Source organism: Etheostoma cragini, chromosome 8 (assembly GCF_013103735.1).
Source record: "Etheostoma cragini isolate CJK2018 chromosome 8, CSU_Ecrag_1.0, whole genome shotgun sequence".
NCBI classification, from domain to species: domain Eukaryota; kingdom Metazoa; phylum Chordata; class Actinopteri; order Perciformes; family Percidae; genus Etheostoma; species Etheostoma cragini.
The window spans coordinates 20,146,053-20,152,872 of NC_048414.1; the positions used below are offsets into that span (position 1 = coordinate 20,146,053).

At 39.9% G+C, this 6,820-nt stretch overlaps 1 long non-coding RNA gene across 1 annotated transcript in view; it reads right to left on the bottom strand.

Annotated features, from left to right (window-relative positions):
- Positions 1-997: 997 nt before the first annotated feature.
- LOC117949510 overlaps positions 998-6,820 on the bottom strand; it is a 16,646-nt gene continuing 10,823 nt past the window's right edge. The window contains exon 3 of the long non-coding RNA XR_004657701.1: positions 998-1,080. This is a non-coding gene — a long non-coding RNA (uncharacterized LOC117949510). The remainder of the gene's footprint in view (positions 1,081-6,820) is intronic.

The window sequence follows — 6,820 nt, forward strand, 5'->3', positions numbered from 1 at the left end:
TTCGTACGAGGCAAAACTCTGCAAATAATCATGTCACTGACATTACCACTTCACGTTAGTTATTCACTCCTCTAAATCCCCTATAATACATAAGGACACAAAGAGATCTTTTCTTATTCCTTGGCAACATTCCGCGCATCTCCCTGTGACAAGTGCATCTTGTCTAGCATTGCAGCAAACTTTTAAAAACACCAGCTAGCAGGGCCATTTCAAGCCCAAAAAGGGCCATCTTCTTCTTAATGACAACACTGTTGTTCTTAACCCATTTGTGCATTACATCAACATTACATCTATCGCCGGTTACTGTGTTGCGCAACTCTGAACCTCCTGCCGGCTGCTGCGTGGCGCAAAGAATCATCCAGCACTTCTTCCTCATCATCTACCACATCCTCCCTCCCAAACTACTCAGTATCTTCCGACTCAATGTCACTGCCCTCGCTGTCAAAATCCTCCTCTGTCGTAGCCATTTTCTAGCTCATCTCTCAAAAATACAAACAAGTACATTTGTACCATTGTACATGGCTTTAAATAGCCAACAAGACCCGCCTCATGTGTATTTGAACCAATGACAGTGCTTTCTCTGCTGCACGCGTCATGAAATAACTGACGAATACAAAATGCTGTGCCACGTAGCAGCCGGCAAGAGGTTCAGAGTTGCGCAACGTAGTAATCGGCGGTAGATGTTATGTGTCGGCGCGAAGCATCCGGCACAAATGGGTTAAGTTGGCCTTTGTTTGTGGTGTGGCTGATTCACCTCTAATCTGACCTTTTTAGATTTATTCATAAAAAGGCAGCAATAAATAATATTGAAATATAGTGGGCATGTAATTTCATACAGTAGCAATAGAGATGCACCGGTTGACCGAGTGGTGACCAGAATTTGCCGATTTTCACGTCATCAGCCATGACCGGCAACCTGCCCGGTCAGCCTGACATTTTATTTTTTAATGACTGTCAAACTCAGTCAGGCAGCGCATGATTTACATTGCGCAATATTGGGTTTCTGCTAAATGCATGTAGCAGCGGCGCACTGCCGCGCAATCAGCCGTTTATGAAATGTCAAAGTTGTAACTATACACTCTACAGAGCCATCTACTCTACTGATCTCAGGCAGCCACTATCTCGCTCTCCCTTCTGAGGATGAAAAACTGGAACATGAAAACCGCACTCACGCAGGTCCCATGAAATATAACAGATACAGTTTATTGCAAAATAGCGTTGGGCACATTGACTTTGATGAATTTTGTGTTTTTCAGACCCCAGATTAGACAAAAAGTGTTAGCAAATGTACGATTTAAAAAGCTTTCCAGGTTAGTGGCACTGCATACCGAATTTGTAAGATTTTTTTTTTTAAATCGGAATATAACATTTGTATTGATTGGTCAAACTCAATGAATATCAGACATTGGCATAAAAATTGTAATTGGTACCTCTCAGTGAAATTAATTAAGGCATAACAATTGTGAAAACGTGATTATTTTTCAGACTACAATAACAAGGGCTGTGAGTTAAACGCGCAATTAACGGCATTAACACCAACACATTTTAACGGCGTCAATTCTTTTATCAGGAGATTAACGTTCTTTTTGGCCTAGCAAACATTGTAGTTTTTGCACGTGTTGTGACACACACACACGCTTTACTCACTCACACAAAGAACACGGAGAACAGCGCTCCCTCTCCCTCTCCCTCAGACAATCAGGTCCGCGGGTCTGTTCAATTAACGTTTAGGGTTTCATCAGCTTCAGGTTTGTTTTTAACTTTGGTTTGTAGTACTTACATAGTAACCAGTAGATTTCTGGTGAACGTGCGGTTTCAGACATGCCGCTTGGCTTAAATGCAACTCCCGTTGGAGATTGGTTTTTTTAACTGTCAGCTGCCGCCCGCTCTCTCTCTTTCTCTCTCTTACTCTCTCTCTTTCTCACACTCTCACACACACACACACACACACACACACACACAGTGTGGAATTTTAAAAAAATAAAAAAGAAACAAAAAATAAAAAATCACAAGGATCATAAAAAAATTAAAAGTTAAAAAAAGAAAGTTATATTGAGTATGAAAACTCTTGTTCATTAGATTTTATTTCATAATGGCAACCGCATGTGTTGTATTCGTTGTTGCAAAACGTTCTGTGTATAGTTTGTTTATTACCATGACAACACCATTGATCTGAAGCGCGATGCTGTCATGTATATAGTTTACTAATCAGCAATAAATATAACAATTTCCGAGCAACTCATATCAATTGCATGCTTAAAATAACATAACGTTAAAGCCCCGCCCATTTCAAGACAACCCGACCCACTTCCGGGTTAAATCTGCCCACTTCAGAGTTAAGTTGATAGTTAAAAAAAAACAATCTCCAACGGGAGTTGCATTTAAACCAAGCGGCATGTCTGAAACCGCACGTTCACCAGAAATCTACTGGTTACTATGTAAGTACTATAAACCGAAGTTAAAAACAAACCTGAAGCTGAAGAAACCCTAAACGTTAATTGAACAGACCCGCGGCCCCGCCCAGTCCGGATACAGATACGGATACAGATAATTCATGTGGTAAACAGATAGAGATACAGATACAGATAATGCTGTACTCGCTCATCCCTAACAACTAGTAACGATAGAAAAACTACAACACCACACCGGATCTAGCTAGACCGGAAAAACAACGGGCACCCAGCACACACTTGTTTGAGCTTGTGAGCCGGCCAAAGATTAGTAAAGTTACATTTTGAGTGGATGGCGAGCGTGAGACGCCAAAATGGATGTCAATAAGATTCTAAATGGAAAGTTTATTTTTTAGAAGTTGCTTGAGCTATCACGTCACGTCCAGTCTGAATCACTACTTGATGGCAAAGTACACAGCTAATGCGAATTATCCACCCCAGCCCTCGTCAAAGTCTTTTTTCACCCTTTTATTGATGGTGTTACATTGTGTGAGAGATTATTTGCTCCAAGTGTGACTAACTGCTCCAAGTGAGAATCTTACATGTGAAATTTAACACTGCAGATGTACAGACTTTTGTTTTCAGCAACAACAACAAAAAAACTTTGCACACAGCAAGCCGATCCACTTTTCCATGTTGATAAGAGCATTAAAATAAGAAAAAACAATGGGACAGAAAGAAATCATGGGTCATTTAGAATAAATAAAAACAAGTGATTAATTGCGCGGAGAGTAAGACGAGAGAGAGTAAAGGGGAGATCCAACACAGGCACGGCTTTACAGAAGAAATGGGTCATGTAACGCAAAATTAAACCATATCCATATAACAACATTCCAGCGGATGGGAGGACATTAGGTGCACTGGTGCGACCTAGTGGGAAAAAGTTACTTGCGCCCTAGAGCCTTGTGAGCTAGCAGACGCTAACTAGCACCGACTAGCACTGGTCACTGCTGTTGTCTGAAAAACAACAGACGGGACAAAAACTTTCGTTTACTGGTAAACTGGTAAACCTTGAGACCAACGTATAACCAACTGCTATTTGTTGAATTTTCCTCACGTTACTCTGTCCTCTGTGACCGTCTACATCTAGAAAATAAGCTGCGTGGTGCAGGGAACAACCCTGACCGGCACATGATCAGACAGGGGTTTACGGCGCGGTAGGTTGGCTTTGCAAAAAAGCATTCTATGAAATGACGCATTTGAAAAATTGCTCTATCACACAAATCTGATCGTGGGAAGTCAAAATCTCGATTCAAATTTGATTAATTGTGCGGCCCTACTCTTACGTCATACTGCAAATTCTCCTGCTGCTGTCTATATAGTCCATAATTGCGATCAAAGTACATTTCTATGTTATAGAAATAAAGGAGATTTGTAAATAGCACATATATTTCCAGACTAACACAGAACTCTTTGCACAAAAGCTAAAGACCTAATTACATTTTTTTATTAGAAAACCAAATGTAACATATAATGGTCATACAATCACATTTGCACATGACTATGTGGCTATTCTGTAGGTTCAGTGTTGCTGCCAACACCCTGAAACCACTAGATGCTGTTTACCAAAGTGCCTTTCGATTCAGTATTCAGGATTGTTATTGCACCACTGTAAATATACTGTACACAGCACGTACTGTACCTCTCCCTGGTTAGCTGTAAGAAACTGTCAGAAGTTGAGGTGCTGGTGTTGTGCATCCTTTAATCACAGGCACATCATGGTGACAGAGCCTTGTGTAGTTTAATAAAGCCCCGGGAACAAAAGACATTCTCCTCTAAACTATCTTTCTCACGTAGCGTTTGCGAGCAGGGCTTAGGAGAACTGGTTATTACCATCTCATTGAAGAGGGACCCCTCAACAGCTTGTAAAGTTGCTTGGCATCATGTCCCTACTTCACTGTATGCTGACAGCCCAACCATCAAAAACAGACACCTTTTCTTTTCTAGGCTGTTTCAATTATTCTCTCTGTCCTCCGAGTGTCAGTGCTGTGTGTGTCTCTGCTGACACCACCTCTGCCTATCTTTTTTTTTTTCCTTTCTTATTTTCTTCATTGTTTTCTCTCTCTTTCTGCCGGAGATCGGCAACTACCACACTCCAGGAAAAGCCAGAGAAAGAGAGGAAAATGAACGAGGAGGATGAAAGAGCTGTACATCAGGGTCACAGAAAAAAAGGCCCTTAAACAAATCTTATCACAGCAGAAAACCCAAATGAGATACCTAATCAAAGGGAATAATTATCTTTCAACAGAGGCTAATCTACAGCTATCAAATAAAAACAAACTTCACTGTGAGTGTAAGGAAATGCAATTATTTAAATGGGATAGAAATGCAAATGTGGGGTCTTATGTGGAGAACACAAGGAGCCAGGAGCTAGCGTCCTTCAAAAAACAGACTCCCTACTGGCTCATAATTTTCTGTAATGGATGTCAATGTCCTCGTGGACAACTGTGCCATATTTTAAAGCAAGTAGAATTCTGGTGAGTCAGCTGGCCCCTAATCAAGGATAATGTCTCTAATTGTGTTTATAAATGCCCTCATGCAGCACAAATACATTTTCATTAAATGCAAATCTAATAATTTATGCCAGGGTATTAGATTTATGAAATCTATATAACATAATTTTTCTCATTAATAAAAAAATATCTAAGGCACTGAAATGCATGAATTAATGGCTTTTGAAGTGCTGTGGGCATTTAAAGAAAATACTAGTCTGCAGAACAAACCAATTATTGCCCTCTCATTTAAAACATTTAAAGTATACTGGTTGGCTTTGTAAAATAAAACCGGAAATAATATTATATTATATGGGCTGATGTTGCCTAGAGATTGACTGATTTTTTATGTGAATACTGAAGAGTTAAAGAATTTGGAAAATGTTAATTTTTAACATGCATAATATACAAGGTAGTGACAGTGGAACATAGTCCTGTGACAGCTGATCAAGTGTTAGAGTCTACAGCCAAGGTGGCGGCTCCATGAGGCTGTACTTGGACACTGTGATGCTGTGAGTTTAATGCTAACAAAGACAATACTTGCATGCTAATGTTTACAAGGTTTACAATAATCGCCATCCTAGTTTACTGCGTTAGCGTGCTTATATTTGTTAATGAGCAGTATGTACAGCTAAGACTACTACAATTGCTTTAGTTTAGAAGGCATCGGGACACAAACAAAAGTAGGGCTGCACGATATTGGAAAAAATGACATTAGGATATTTTGTATTCCTGCAATTTTAAAATAAAATCATTTTTACAAGATGATTTGCAAATAAACCATTCTCATTCTGGGGTGAATTTGTAGGGGAGTATATCTACGTAAAAAATAGAAAGGAAAAAATAACTTTTCTACTGAGAAGCAGTCTTTCTTGAACTTGCTTTACTAACACAAAAGCAATTTGCGCTGTGACTGCTCTTCTGAAGTGATTTTGGAGAGGGAGATTAGGTAGAAATAAGCTGGTTGACTAGCATGACACCATATTCATATAAAACTATCAATCAAGGCTCAAGTCAATGATATTAATAATGCATGCATGCTGTAAATTTCAGGTTGTGGTCGAATAGCTGTGACTTCTTTTGTTTGATTAATTGAGTAACAAGGATTGTGATTGGTGGTTTACTGTGCATGCAGAGCCAGCATGTAACACACTTGCAACAAACTGTGTATCCAAGAACACTTACAGTTGTGTTCAAAATAATAGCATTCCAACATCCCTAACCTCATAAATCCTATATTTTTGGTAGAAGTGATATTTCTCCATGAAAAATAATTTACTTGTAAGTGTTGTAGAGTCATAGAAACCAACTGTGATGACATGCATGCTCCTTATTCGGTGTAATTGAATCTGTGATTGAAAAGGGGCATTAGGGCTGCACAATTAGTCACGTTTAATCACGATCGCAATTTGGACTTCCCACGATCAAATTTGCGCGATCGAGCAATTTTTTTTTTTTTTAAAGCATCATCATAGCACATCTACCGCTCCGTAAACCCCTGTCTGCTCATGTGCCAGTCAGTGTAGTTCCCTGCACCCCGTGCAGCTTATTTTCTAGATGTAGACAGTCACAGAGGACAGAGTAACTAACGGGAGGAAAACTCAACAAATAGCAGTTGGTTATACGTCGGTCTCAGGGTTTACCAGTAAACGCAACATTTTGTCCCGTCTGTTGTTTTTCAGACAACAGCAGTGACCAGTTCTAGTCGGTGCTAGTAGCGTGTCTGTGTTGGATCTCTCCTCTCACTCTCCGCGCCCGGCCACACAGCAACCCCCGGTCCACACTTCTGACATTTGTCAGAATATATATACAGTGGGTACGGAAAGTATTCAGACCCCTTTAAATTTTTCACTCTTTGTTTCATTGCAGCCTTTTTCC